At 42.8% G+C, this 15,665-nt stretch overlaps 2 protein-coding genes across 6 annotated transcripts in view; both read left to right on the plus strand.

Annotated features, from left to right (window-relative positions):
* The window catches only part of Pnt (ETS transcription factor pointed), a 103,439-nt gene that overhangs the window by 82,713 nt on the left and 5,061 nt on the right, over positions 1 to 15,665 (plus strand). The window lies entirely within an intron of this gene.
* Pigeon (protein pigeon) overlaps positions 6,708 to 15,665 on the plus strand; it is a 36,612-nt gene continuing 27,654 nt past the window's right edge. The window contains exon 1 of the mRNA XM_071776410.1: positions 6,708 to 6,717. The gene's annotated coding sequence lies outside the window, so the exon portion shown is untranslated. The remainder of the gene's footprint in view (positions 6,718 to 15,665) is intronic.

The following is a 15,665-nucleotide window of genomic DNA, read 5'->3' on the forward strand; positions in this document are numbered from 1 at the left end:
GTATCACTCTGTTATTTAGAACGAGTCGACTCGGTACAATTTTTAATTGCACTATTAGAAACCTAGATAAGCTCCAAGATTCTTCAACGATGTTAATATACAATATTTAACTGCGCTAATTGGACCGTTCCGCATCAAACTCGCAATGCCTAGAAATTTATTTCAATTTCAAATTTAAATAAGTAATAATATCACAAATTTATCTTTCCTTCAGTTTATTTCTCAAAGGCAAAAATTGCTCTCTGAATTCGCGTCTCTTTCTTCGATACTATACAACTCAGATTATTATCGCGAGTTTGATAACAATATCGTAACATTGTACAATATTGTCGAATATTTACAGAAATAGGATACAATTCGGCTGTATTCGATTATGGCTCTCCTACCGTTTGAATCCACGAAACCAGGTAGTAGGCCCTTAGGATGAATTTCGTGAACGTATCGACGATGATATAGCGCGTGCTGTCCATGAAGACAAGCGCCAAGCTTGTCGCGTATTCATCGCTTCGTGTCACGTATCGCGCGCACGTGCACGGATCCACAAACACGCGTAACGTATATGTGCGCGTGCATATTATGCATAAATTAGCGGTAGCGAGCGCGGGGACGAGAGATCGAGAGAGGGTCGAATCCCCGCGCGCAAAAGCGACGCGACGCTCGTGTGGTTTTACCAAGCATACACGGTGTCCAAAAAAGGATCCGTGACGTCCATCGGTAGCGTTTATGGGAGAGAGGAGCGACTGGTCGGTCGTGCCAGCGAATACAATGATTATTTGTTAAGCAACCCCCGCGTAGTAACTAATGCCTTCTGTCTCTCTCTCCGTCACTTTGATTGTACTTTGTAAGCAATTTTGATTGCTCGAAGTTTTCTATACATAGAAAATTGTCCGATAATGAAAGTTAATCTAAATGTTTATTCTTTTTTTGCGTAATTGACAAAGATCTGTAACTTTATCAAGAACTTCCCTCGAAGTAACATAACTCTCACAATCAAAGAAGAATGTTCTCTTCTATAAATCATAGTCAATTATATACGAATGATGGACATTCGGATTTCATAAATCAAAATTTTATCTATTCTTGAAATTTGTGCGCAAATTTCAGGATAAGAATTAATGCCTTACTTCATTTCTCGCTGCGTTTTTATGTCGAGCGTCAGAGGCCAGAGCAAATTGCACGCAGTTCCTCAAACCGGTATACTTGATATGCGATTACAGCTACGGGAAGCTTAATAGGCGCGATAATAAAACCGTATTAAAACCGCGGTAGCGCGCACTCTCGAATGGCACTTAGGGCGAACGAGAGCCACGCAATCTCCCGCGTCGCGGAAGAATCTGATAATACGCGGTGTTGCGTTGCGCGAACATGCGTTACCCAGCGGCGTCATACGGTGCCACCGCGAATAACCCGAGGAGAAAGATATAAAGAGCGACTGCGTAGCGGGCTAGAAGTAGAGGCTCGCCTAGGGGTGAAGCGAATAGAAGAAGGAAGAAAGGGGCGCGCCTGCGGGGAACACGGCGGGCCGGGGGGAGGGCGGGAGGGGTAGTTGGCACAGGTTGTATTCATTCACTCGTTCATTCATAGTTCGTACACCGCCTCGAGGGTCTACAAAGCCTCTTGCTCATTCAGAACTCGTGACACGACCGTGTGGCATACGCACGCACGTGTGCGTGCACGTACGCATGCACGTACATACGTATGTGTACGTTCTTTTTTTTCGTCCTTTCTTTCCCGTTTGTGCGTATCGTCCTCCTTCTCGTCGCCGCCGCCGCCGCCGTCGTCGTCGTCGTCGTCGTCATCGTGGTTATCGTCAAGGTTTTCGTACACATACGCCGTGATGAACGGCGTAAGGTAAATATACGAACCGCGGCCGGAAATAGAAAAGTACGTTCCTTCTCTGGTATAAATGTCTCGCACCGCAGAGTTTCTATTTCTTCTGTAAGAATTTTAACGTTATTTTAGTCAGATTCGTATCGAAAACAATCATCACGCAAGTGATTATCAGTGGTTAATGCGGAACAGTTAATTTATTCTTATGCTTGATTGTTACTTACTTCCTCTCGAAGATAATTGAAAAGAAAGGAAACAGAAGGACGTTCGTTCTCTTCGTTATTTATTTAATAATGCATTTTCTTCGGGTTAAGACACGCGAATTGTTACAAAATAGGTGCATGTATCTTCTCAAGATTGATTATTGTTATCTCCAAAATAAAATAAATATGCATATATAAATATTATATGCATATATAATTTTCCTCTTTCTATATACAAATAGCTGATGGCAGATATTGCTTTGTATGTTATTTTGGGATTTTTATTAATTACACCATAAATAAAATAAAATCGCGTATTTTCAGTTGACGACCGGAATATATTCAGTCATATATTGGTACATTTAGCATAATCGCGAACGTAAAAAATATCGTGATAGAAGTAAACAAAAGGAGCAAGGAACGAGCGTAAAAGCGAGCAGGGAGCTATAGAGGGAGAAAGAAGGGGCGAGTGAAAAAAGCAGGAGCGATATTCGGAGCTCACGTTACAACCGGAAGTCGCTGGGCAGGACTGGTAGTAAAAGGAAAGGGAGGGGGACCTACCCCAATACCACTCCGGGACGGCAAGATAGTTTTATAATGTCCTCGAGTACTCCTCCCTTAATGCACTCGTAAATGCACCCTCCTCAGAACCGCTTCACCGCAGCATTGTTGCTCACTTCGAGAGCGTGTCTCGATTGAGTGGAAGAATCGCACAGATGTGAAGAAGAGAACCAGATCGTCTTGTGTGACTAGTTCGGTCGAGAATATACGTTATAATAGCGATTCTCTTGGCGGCAGATTTACTAAGATTTCGCATGAACCGGGAATTAAATATGGGAATTAACGAACGTTAAATACCTCGATTAAAACCTTCCCAATTCGATATTGAACATAATTTCGTTGTAACAAATTATATTTTTTTTATTTATATCGAATAATCACAAATAATATTTTTGAAGCAACGTTGCAGGATATCTAAAATTTTTATACCTAATTGTGTAATATATAAATATACATTTTTTAATCTAAATGTAGATCAATTTAATCTATAAAAAGAATAATGAGTTACTATTGAATTGGTTATTAAAGACCTGATTAAATTCGATCGATAATTTGCGATTTTCCGATTGGTTATCTTTCTTTAGATTATAATTATATTATCTACAATACATATATGAAGAGAAAAAATTTATTTAATCGAAGCTAACTTCTAATTGATATAAACAGCTCTTGGTATATTCAATTTCCGGTACTCCCCTCGATGAAAAATCTAATCTTTCTTTAAAATTATATTTAAAGTATTATAGTTATGTACATAAAAATTTAAATTAAAAAATGGTCATTTTCTTAAAAAAAATCCACTTTTTTCAAGTAATGAAATTATATCAGACGCCGAATCGCAGAAGGCAGAACGAAAATGCAACCTATTTGTACGTTCGACGATCGATTACTCCTCAATCTCAAATAGAGACGGCCGACGTCGGACAGGTCCGAACGCGAGCGGTAACGAAGCGCGCGCGTTCTTATTGTGCGGCCCTCGTAAGTCCCATTACTATTGCCGCCGAGGCTATACGAACCCGAGAGAGGCACGAGGCGTAGGGGAGTGAGCGCTTCCGGTCCCCTCTGCATCACGTGCGAGACCGCCGCCGAACAGAGAAACCCCCGTTGCCTCGCCTCTCAACATCCGGTCTGTTGCGCGTCTCCACCTCCCCTCCGGTCACAGCCCCCTCTCAAAAATAGGCTAGGTCCTTCTCGACTCGCGTCGAACGCGTTCACCACCGCATCGCCGCGCGCGACGGTGACGATCTAACGATCTGACGCGGCGAAATACGGCGTAATCGGCGTCGAAATATTTTGGCCGGTTTCTCTTGTCTAGCACGCGTAAAAGAAATGAACGAAAATACGTTACGTAAAATTATAGAGGTTTTTTTTCTATAAAATCGCGAATGCTTTAGAAATTGTCTCCAGCGTTTTTCATTGCCTTTTATTTATTTTAATTTCACGAAAGTAGGTAATTTTGAAGACTGTACTAAGAGGAGCATTTAGATGAGAATGTCACATTGCATGTATGTTTGGTATAATTATTTTATTAAATTACATTAAAAAATATATAATATTTAAATTTTGTACGAAAGTGATGGAGATATAATAACAATATCATTATACGTTTTAGCAGTGATGCCTAATTAATTAAAGTACATCATAGTAATTATGTCACGTCGACCTTTGTGCAAGTAGACGAGATGCATTACGTTTCGTAATTGTGGCACTCGTCATTATAAATTAGTACGCCATTGCTAATTAGCAAATTATTAACTTGTTATTGGCCTACTATTTACCGTTTCCCAATTGACAATTTCAACGTAACAATCAAATCCCACGAGATATGAGGGAACTCCGCTTTAGACTTTTATTGCGATATCTTATCATCACAAGCGTTTTCCTCATTTGCGAATTCTCATTAAGTGACGTCACATACGCGAAATCGCCCACATTGTCATTCTTGTTATGAGATAATAACGAACAAGAATTATAAAAGTTTAAACTGTGCGATAAAACAAATGTGTCATTCCTTTATTATTATTATCAATATCGTTGTTATTGTAATTTTATCTCACTTTCACGTCGCAGTGCTTTTCTACCAGAGATTTTAAAAATTCTTACGTGCATAATTATATTTTGTAATAAAAAAAGGATATTTCAAACAAAAGCTCGACATAACGAATATGAATGAACGAATAAGTTTTATATATATATGAATAGCTGAATATAATAAAATATTCAACGCAAAATTTCTAACGTGACAATTTCGAGATGTCCCACAGTTCAAACCGAATAATACAATCTGCATTTTTCTTATTTAACATAAGTAAAACATTGGAGATCGCGAATTAGACGTTGTCCATCATCGACGATTACAGAATCTGAGGATCGCGTCAATCGAAGGAATAGGGTGTCGAGTACAAACGTACATATACGACGGAATACCGGCAACGATGACGACGACGATGATGATGACGGCAACGGTGGCAGCAGGTGGTTGAAGCTCCGAGGGGGCGTTTTGCGATCTCCCTTCCTCTCGCTGCGAGATCGCTCCCCTCGCACCCACCCCCCGTTCTCCCCCCCCCCTCGTTCACCCCCCTGAGCAAGCGGCCGGGTTTCCTATCTCGTGCCCCTCCACTCAACGGCAGCCCCACTCGGCAGGCTCGTGAACTCCCACCTTCCACCTCCACCGTGCGGCACCAATGCGACACCGGGATAGCCGTGCGAGACGGTAGAGCCGCCGGCCTGGGCCCCACGGGCAGAGGGGGAGGAAAATGCGATGGAGGATGAAAGAGACGGGGCGCGGAGCGGTAGGGACGGGGCGGCCGGCGGGAGCAGCACCGCGGAGAGCACCGTAGAGCGGAAACGGCGCGGCGCTTCGTCACAGTGACACGCGCGCTCGCGTCAAGTGGAGGAGTGTGCGCGAGGAAGAGTGCACGCGAGAGAGAACGATCTCCTGCGACGCGTCTGCTCGACGTCTCTCTGCCGACCGACTGTTCGGCCTACGTTCCGTGGGGACGCCCGCGCCGTGTCCGTACCGGAGTGACCAGGCGTAAATCACGCGGTAGTGACACCTCGCCATTGACATCGAGGGATCAGCCGCAAGTTGATTCGCGTGTCACGCTCGTAGGGGGCAATCGCGGTCGTACGAGGAGCACTCGCGAGAGCGAATCCGCGATTGCGAACTCGAGCGCGGCGGATATCCCTCGAGTGGTTCGATTCGAGTCACCCTCGTGGGAACACTAAACGCGCGGTGTGCGATTAAAGGATATACCTTTAAGAGTTTCAATCCGTAGTTCGTAGAGCAGAACGCGATGGGGATATAACCGGAGGATTAATTCGATCTTGATTGTGGAACTGAATGCAGTGAGTAATTAGTAATCAGTGAGGAGTACCTGGAGAATCAAACTCAGTTCCGCGAGCGGAACTGAACGTGGTGAATGATTGAGGGAATTATCCGGGAGGTATATTAATCTCGGTTTCTGTGGGGAGACTGATGAGCGTGGTGAATAATTAGGAAGACGTCTTGAAAATTGAAGCCGATTGTGGAACAGTGAACACGGTCAACTGCCAACCGCGGAGAATACGACTTTATTGTAGGCGATCGAGCGTCGTGAGCGAAGACGGGATACCTGAGGACTACTAAACTCAGCTGCGTGCAGCTGAGTCAACGAAAAAGGAGAGAGAACCGATGCGGCCGGCCGGGGAGACACCTGTTGCGTCGTTCCGCGGCTAAGCGGCAAAATTCTCCGCGCGAGAGGGAACTCGAATTTTTCTGCCCGGAGTAATATCGGAGAGAGAAAGAGATAAGGAGAAAAAGATATTGTCAATCGATCATCGAAGTCTCTCGCCGAGGATTCTCAACGACACACGTCGCTTCGGAGAGTCTATGCCGCCCACGAGTGGAGTATTGCTGAAGGAACTCGCACGAGGCGATCGCGAGAAAGACCGTGGAGATCGCCGTCGTCGTCGCCGTCGTCGTTGTTGTTGTCGTCGTCACAATTGCGACGGCCGCGTTGCAACATCGCGCGATGCGCAACGTCCCGGCAACGAACGGCGTCAACGGCGTGTCGTAAGGTCGCGCGCGAAATAATCGGATCATCGTCGCACGGATGCTCGCGCGCTCGTCGCCGAGGAGTGACCAACGTCGTCGTCGCGCGGAACAATCGAAAGCGACGTCACGGCGGGCGTCGTGAGCGTCGAGACGTCGCGGCCTTCGGGGCAGGCGCCGGGCATAATAGTCGACGCGTACGCGAACGGCGGCGACATCGGCGCGTTAACGACCGGCAGCGGCAGCAACAGCAGCAGCAGCGGCGGTAGCGGCAGCGGCAGCGGCAACGTTAACGCCGTCGCGTCTTCGGAAATGGTGCTCCAAATGCTGGAGCTGATGACAGGCCACGAACCGTTCTACGCCGATTATCCCGCGTACCAGGAGGCGGAGCCTCTCACCGGCCATCATCCGCATCATCAACATTCCCATCAGCACGCGATCAGCCGCAGCAACACCAGCGTGGTGCCGCCGGTCTCCTTGGACGCGACCACCCACACGCCAGGTATCTACCTCGCGGATTTTGACTCCAAGTCCGAGCGTAAGAGTGCCGCGGAAGTTCACAGAGTATCACAGATTTCGATTTTGGATCGCGATAAGATACTCTTTGAAGAAAATGCAATATTTTATTTTAAAAAACAACGGTCAAGATATTTATATGAATGTACTTCGAAAACAACAATACGTTATCTACACGTCAAACATTCAATGGCAGATTTCGATTCTGATTTTTCACGTCCGGAGTATATGAAAAAGTCTCGACGGTTTATTTAAACAGTGTTATCATACTGATTGCAAAGGAAAAGGAAGATTAGTACGCGTAAATACATCTTACTTTTTTCTTAAAACGATTCATTTTGAGGTATAATTTTATATCATACCTATACGTACGTGTAATAAGTTCTACGTAACGTATAATTATCTTTTGCAATCACTTCTCGAATGTTTTGAACTCAAGTGAGATCCAACAATGAAAATTATATATCGACGTCTGGCGTAGACATTATCGCGCTCTACATTTGGACGTCGCAGCAAATCCAGCCAAAATGTCAATCGATATCTATTATTTAAGCGGCTTTGTGCGGTTTCTGTCTGACGATGTTATCGAACGACGACTGCCCATGGAGTGTGAGGTCAAGTGTCGGGATATGCATATGAGGAGAATTATTTGCAAATTACGCGATAACCCAGACGATAATGGAACAATTTTCAATCGGAACCTTCTCAGCGATAAAATATTAACCGTTTTTATTCAGACAGTAAGACAAAAAAGATATAACTTTCTAATAAACAGCTTTAGGATTTAAAAGAAATTGCATTCGAGAATTCGCTGAACCCTACGCAATTTTGTGAATATCATTCTAGCTGTAATTATTAAAAACTAAATAAGTGAAATAATTTTTTACTATCGTATTATTAAAAGAAATTTACCGGATCGATTCAAAGACTAGTTGTCATTGGAAATAAATTCACTACTTGTGTATAGCGGATTAAAATCGGATAGAACGATAGAAGTAACTTTTTACACAGCAAATGATAATTATAAATTCATACTGACATTGTCTGACGGATCAAACCTTATTGGGTCAAGGCCGATTTATGCTCTAATTCGGAATTCATTATCGATACAACAAAAGAATATACTTTTTTTTAACGCATTATTTCTGCGAAAGAATCTTTCCATGGAGACCAATTAAAATCAATCGAAATCTAATCGATTCTTTATTTCCAAAAAAGGAGGAACTATGAAATTTTTATTGTCCATAGCGAGGCGCAGTTTAATTAGGCAAGTCTCTTCTTTTGGTCGCGAGTCTCTCAGAAAACGATCTCGACAAAATCGATCGCGCGATTTGCGCGATTTGTTCGACGACGGGCTGATACGTCACAATTATAACATTCGGCTATCTGCATAATGGCCCGTAACTATATCGTTACTTCGAACATAAGGATCTTTTGTTCGCGATGCACGTCCCTCGTCCTTCTCCGTTAAGGTGTGGCCCTCGTTAAGCCGGCAATAAAGCGTATCGCGCAAGGTCTCGGCGGCATGGCACACGCTTGGGAGCTCGAGTTACACGCTTCGGATGCGTCGAATTGCAGCGGGCCTGAAGATAAAAGTTGCATCAATGTTGTACGCGTTTTAAGACGGTACGGAGATATATCGGTGCCACGGTTCATAAAGTTAATTAACTCAACCTCGCTGTCGTTCGGTTATGCCAATTTCTCCTATTCGCGTGATAAGTACGGTCCCAAAATGCACAATTTACATTCGAATCTTCAACAATTACAGATTTATTATACATATATCTCCAACGATTATAAGTTTACAGTTTATATTATTTTTAATTATTCATATTAAGCAGTGTGTTCAGTCGCTTAATGAATGAATAAATTATTAAAATATTGAATTGTTTATTAATTATTAAAACTGTTAAAATTTCTTTAACGATATATTTATATATTATTCATACATTTGTTTAACCGCGGAAAAAAATTACGTATTCAAGATTGATCGTATATTACGTCTAAAGGCTGTCAAAATCTACGCACGCGTTCAGAAATCGTAACGTCATGATTTTTCGGTCATTCAGAGTCTAAGCACATCCAAACGTTCGTTCGTCGATATCGTTGTAATATGATTTCTAGATCATTAATCACTGACGACGAGGAGAACGACTCCCATTTGTGACGACAGCTGGAAGAAGGGCGGAATATTCCTTTGAAAAGACCTAATTAAGTAGCGTTCTGCGTTACAGTACATTGCCATTAACCGTAGAAGTGGCCAGAAGGCCACTGGTGAATTTTTGCCTAACCGACGACTTTGAAAATTATTTTAGATGAGATAAATTTGAAAATGTCAGTCTTTTATGGCCTGAAAATAAAGCTTGAACTCTCAACAATATATTTATGTGGTCAAAAAGTAGCAAATTTGATTTCGCACCTGTGCGTGATGGCCAGGTGAAAAACAGGTTCAAAAGTGGACCTTTCTAATAACAAGCATTAAAAGTGTTTGAAATAATTAAGAAATATATGCCTGTAAAAATATTGTCAGAGGGCTAAACTAACATAAATCATACCAAATCGACCGGTCAGGTCAGGTAGATTTATCGGCAAGAAATTTTGCCGATGGTATATTTTTGCATCAGCATTTCCGAAGAACCGGAAAATCGGAAAACTTCTTCTTTGCACGGCAAACATTATTGGAGGTCCAAATAGCAAGCCCTGAACAGGGTCTCGAATAATTCCATCAATTTCCGGTAGTGGCCAGAAATGGGTTAAATATAACATTAGCGTTTACAAAAGTCGAATCTTTAAGTAAATTTTTTCTGCAACGTGGCTTTTTCCCCGACGGTTTTTGTCGGTTTACTTGGTCTTTGTTAACAGTAACTAGCTTTTTTTTTTTATCCCATCCGATCTTTCGATCTGATTATTCTGCTCAGTGCCGATAATGATCCAGAAACGGTTGGAGTGAGCGACGCTTCTCTTCTTGTAACACGCGCGATTGTGTAGATGCCTCCGTCTGACGTGCGTGTGTGTGTCACGTATACACGCGCATGCACACAGACGCACGCGCGTAGGTAGGTAGAGTGTGGGAGAGTTCGCAGGTCAATCCCTGCTTTGAACAATGCGCGATTTCGTTGTGCCGTCGTCGTGGACGACTTTTTTACGAGCTGTGCTCATCACGCGCTCGCCGCGTCTCCCTGGTATATATTCCGCGTGTCTGCGCGATTACTTACGTACGTGGTATACGTATGCGTGCGCGTGTGTATATGTGTGCGCGCGTTTCGAATAAAAGGAACGATTCAGGACCACGACAGGTATAAAACTCGTAGACTCGGAACGCCGCGCCGGGAAGAAAGAGTGTGGCGTTCGTTTCGCCGCGGTCTTTATGCATTGTTGTGCATACGCGATAGATAGATGGAGATAAAGCGAACACGGTCGTTACTTTCGTTTTAACGCGATTGTGAGTTCGTTAACACTTTTTCCGGTGGCGTATTGTTCTAACGGCGGCGTATTTTTATAAGAGAGGCCGCCGGGGTCTCTTCGTTAAAGCTGTATACGTGACAAAATTACGTTACGAAATCCATTACACACGTGCCATTAGCTAAATGAGAGTCGCGTTTTTGTTGAATACGTTATCGTTTGAATTTTTTCGCACAAATCAGTAAATGATTTCCCCTTACACGATCAACGGTTTCTAACAAATCTATCGCGCTTCTAAGGCTAAAAACCTAAAAACGTTAATTTTTTTTAATTAAGAGAATAATATTCATTCGATACTTTGAAACGTGCTGTTAACTTATCGAGTTCATCAAAAGGCACTGACGTCAGACGTACAAAAATAGATAACAATCCTATGTGACAACATTTACATATGACTCATCACATTATTGTTTATCATCGAAACGTTAAATTCTTTTTTTCCCGGAAGACCCGATATCATTTCTCTGACGCAACGTCGACACGAAATATCCTTCAACGTGAACGATCCGAGTAAAAGTCGGGGACTTCCAAAACGATCCCAAGATCTCGGATAGTTCGGGTCCAAGTGACGAACTATCGATTTCCCTTAACGAGAGTCCCGGATCCTGATGTGGATCGCGGGCCTCGAGTACTCCGGCCGAAGATAATGACCTTCCGGCGCGGCGGCGAGTCGAGAACATTCGTGAGGCAGGTTTTAATTTTCAAGAGGCCGCCGGGCTGCGCCGGGTCTTTCTCTCTCTCTCTCTCTCTCTCTTCTCTCTCTTTCTCCAGTACCTTGCCTCAGCAGACAGCAGCTGTGCGCGCCGACCGGGCGTTTCATTCGATTTGGCACGTGCCACGAGGCTGCCGCCGTCGCCGTCGCTGTCGCTGCTCCTGTTACTGGCCGCCGTGCCGCCGCCTTCATTGCTCACCGTTACTGCCATGCCGCCTAAGCGGCCGGCGCGGCGGTTCTGGCAGTCCTCGGCACCTGTTTCACAGCTGATACGCGGCTGCTGCTACTTTTGCTCGCCCGATATACCATAGCCCGACTGTGCGTCGTCGGTCCCCGCTTTCTCGCGCGACGGCTTCCCCCTGCTCCGAGATACACTTCTCGGCTCGGGACGTCGGCGTCGTAGCTGCCGAAATTTCTTCGTCTGTTGATCTATTAATTAACGAACGCGCTCAGCTTGTGCCATTGGGTTGGGTAGAAGGAACTATGTTTAGATAGGAAAACATTTCGAAAAGAAAATACTTGGATAGATTTTAGAGCTAAAATTTTATCTATTTTTTGTTTAATTTAGAAATTTGATTTATAATTTAGTAGTTGATCAGTGCATTCGATTTTATAGAAAAAATCCTGAGAGATATGCTGCGCTAACGCAAAGAAACGTTTCAAAAATTTATAAGAATATTAAAATTTTATTTTTTTTTTCATAATGTCATTTTTAAATAATGTCGATTGAACTGTTTATTAATGAGCAATTCAAGTTCTAGGATCATATTTAAATATAGAACTTTGAGCACTGACTCGTCATTATGCAGCCTTTTTGTTGTTGCAAGGAAAATAAGTTAAACGTACGTGTAATTACGTTAACAATTTGTAACCGCTCTTATCGGTTTTAGCTTATGAAAATAGCGCTAGTCGTAATGGATTACGCTTTTAAAAATAGATACAACATTATGCCAATCGGTCGCGAAACTATATGCTAATTATAATGTAATTGCGTGTGCGTTTGTAGTTGCAAAATAATAATAGTAGCGGTAACTCGTAGTTGCAATAGCGATCTTTCGATAAGGATGGTTGAACTTTTTGCGATATGGAAGCCAGTTTTCTTCAACGCACTCCGTTTTTAATTCAAGAACACATTTTTAGGCGCATTATGCCTGAAATTCTAAACGATGACTGGCTTTAGCAGAGAGAGAGAGAGAGAGAGAGAGAGAGAGAGAGAGAGAGAGAGAGAGAGAGAGTGCCATGCGTCTGTGTGTGCAGCGTGAGGGCCAGCTCCAGGCTGCACTCCCACGCTCATCGTCCATGAAACGGGGTGCGAGGTGCAGCTACTACACGCGAGCCTTGCAGGTGTACTTAGAATATGCAGGGTCTGTCCCTACGGCCCTATTAACAACGCCACGGTCACCACATGGACACGGGAGTTATGGGAAAGCAGGAGGGGCTTCGCGAGTAATTATTTCTACGGGAAAGCGCGCTTAAGACGCTCGGCTCTGATGTCGTTGAACGAATTCTCGGTATATCTTTGGGTAATTACATGTTCGTCAGCTGTTCAATTTAAACGTGGTTGTGTAACCAAAAAGCAACGACTATATTTTGGATTTTTGGTACCAAGTCGCGAGATTTACTCCAGCGATCGAAATCAGAGGAAAAAAGTCAGTGTGCTATTTTGAAACGATCTGTAACGATCTCAGGAGGTACCATATGGAGTCCTTTAGATCCTTTCTAGAATCTTTTAGATCATAAAAGCTTGAAGGACCATTGCTGTAGCATAATAAAGCTTCACTCATAAAGCGATGCGATTAAAAAATAGATCTTTTATCAATCTGTCAGTTGCAATGAATTTGTTAACATGGAATAATACATTCATATATCTTTCATAATTTTTATACAATTTTCATAATTCTTTACGACATCAAAAACCTACCAGGGACTTATTATTACATCAGGTTTAATTCCTTCCTGAGAACAGATGATATTCTAATTATTCATCCGTTTTTTTTATCACTACTATATATTCGTTTAAATTTGATTTTATCTATAATGTATTTTTTTTTAACTGTAATTCACGGTGAAACCTGATCTTTAAAGCTGGTTCTGTATTCTCTACCCCCGTCTGTAATTACGCCCAATTAAAGACGGCTAAGCGAAATTAACGATACGTGGTCGGTGCGACACTTGCGCGGCGGGGACCACCTGTTTTTTTTTCCTTCGTTATTAAAACGCAAGTGTGGGAATGTGGGGTGGCGGCGCGTCACATGCGCGCCTGTCGTTTCGAAAAGGTCGGTGGATTATGGTAATTCGCCGATGTCTCTATCGCCCGCATTTCATCGCGTTTCACGTATTACTAAACAAAAGATCAATTCTAGCGGACGCGTTAATCGCGTCGGCTAAACTATTTATACCGTGTAAATGAGGTGGAGAGGGAGAGATATGCAATAAGCACGGCGCGGGGGCCCAACGATAATCCTGGCAAGCCACCTGGTTTCGCCTTAACAGATAAAAACGTATTCGTGGTGTCACCTGCTTTTTATTGACGCTCCATAAATCTTAGATAAATTGAAGTTAATGGCTCGGTCTCGCCGTTTAAATTGCAGTATATCGAAAAGAATTTAAAGCAACTTCGCGTTCTATTCAATTTAATTTAAGTTGTATATTTAATAGTGGTGTGGGATTGCACGGAACATAGATTTTAAATTAAAGATTTACTTTAATTGATCCACGTTTTCGCTCATCTCAATTTATTTAAAAAAAAAATGAATAATATATTCACACACATAACTATTCTTAATTAATAGTTTGTAAGAGTGAATGTTCGTCTTAAGAACTGGATTGTTCGCCAAAGTGACGGTCGAATTTAATCACTATTCGCTATTATTTTGTGACTTTACATTTATATTCTTCTTGTTATCATCGTTTTCTTTTATTTTTTAATTGACTTTTATTTAGGACGGCATTAAAATAATTGGCGTGAAACGTTAAGGTAGCAGTAAGTAGCGAACATGAGTTTCGAGAGATAAGATATGTGACTCCACCAACTTCCGACTCCACCACTATCCTTTCTCCGTGTAACTAAACCTCAGATTGTTCTTATCTGTCTTATTTGTTAGTTCTTTCTTGAAGATATTTAGAAAACTCTAAATCGCTTCATAAAGTATAAGATAGGAATAGATAATCTCAGGACGCTTTAATCAAAAGCGATTTGTTCAAAATTACATGAATTAAAAAACCTGGAACTATACTTCTCTTCGTGTATGGATAAGTTTTACGGTATTTTTCATGTGAGAGATATGGTAATGTATAACGTAACGTTTTCACGCGTGTGCCACACAGTCACCTCTACATTATAAATCTAATTTATATAATTCATTATTTACGATCACGGCTGCAGTGACATATAAATAAAGCAATAATAAGTAAGCAGCCGATCGATACGGAGCGGCTGGTAAATGTAAAAAAGAAGATCGTTGTCAAAACAGCTCGTAATTTTAGCGGCTCGTCCTCGAGTTTTCTCTGAGGTTTCGCTGACGTTGTTCGTCCGAAATTTTAGCTACAAATAACGGAAATTCCTCAGAAAATTTGCCTACGTCTACATTGGCATTTACTTTGAACTGTACTGCCACTTCCTCCCCATAGTGGGATACTTCAAATCAGAATTTTCAACCGAATACCGTTGGGAAATAATCCCGGACGAGCCCCCAAAATGTTACGCCCTCGGCACTCGCGGAAATAAAGAAGTCGGGTTGAAAGTTTAAAAGATTTAATCCGGACACAGGGACGAACCGAAGGACGTAAGACGTAACAAGACAATATCATTTTTATTTAGCTTATGAATATTATTGAAACTGAACGCAGAATCAAATCCTTCATTTTGTAAGAATAAAAAATAATTTTCTTGGACATTCGCAAAAAGAAAACGAATTCCACAGAAAATCTCATGAACAGCTTGAGAACTGTGCAGCTGTCCTTCCAGTAGAAATGCAATTTACTTAAAAATAAAATTCTAAATCACTTGAAACTTGAAGCTCAAATTTCGAGCGCCACGCTGTATCGTGAAGGTCTCATCCTGAGGCTGACACTCGTCACAGCAGAATTTGCTAATTCGACAATCGCAATCCTGGGCGACGGACGCGACGGCGCGGCGCGGCGATTCGAACGCGCGGAGCCTCAGCTTCAGCCTCGCGCGATACCCGAGCTCTCTCTCGCGCGATCGTAGAACGGAAGTCGAGAATAGGCGGAGTTCGTTCGGACCAATCATCGAGATACGCGCCGCCCACGTGTCAGCGGTGGTTCCTCCCTGCGGAGTGCCCGGAGTGCCGCAACGAGAGATGCGCGGCGACGCAGCCTCGTCTCT

Source organism: Temnothorax longispinosus, chromosome 4, assembly GCF_030848805.1.
Source record: "Temnothorax longispinosus isolate EJ_2023e chromosome 4, Tlon_JGU_v1, whole genome shotgun sequence".
Taxonomy (NCBI): Eukaryota; Metazoa; Arthropoda; class Insecta; order Hymenoptera; family Formicidae; genus Temnothorax; species Temnothorax longispinosus.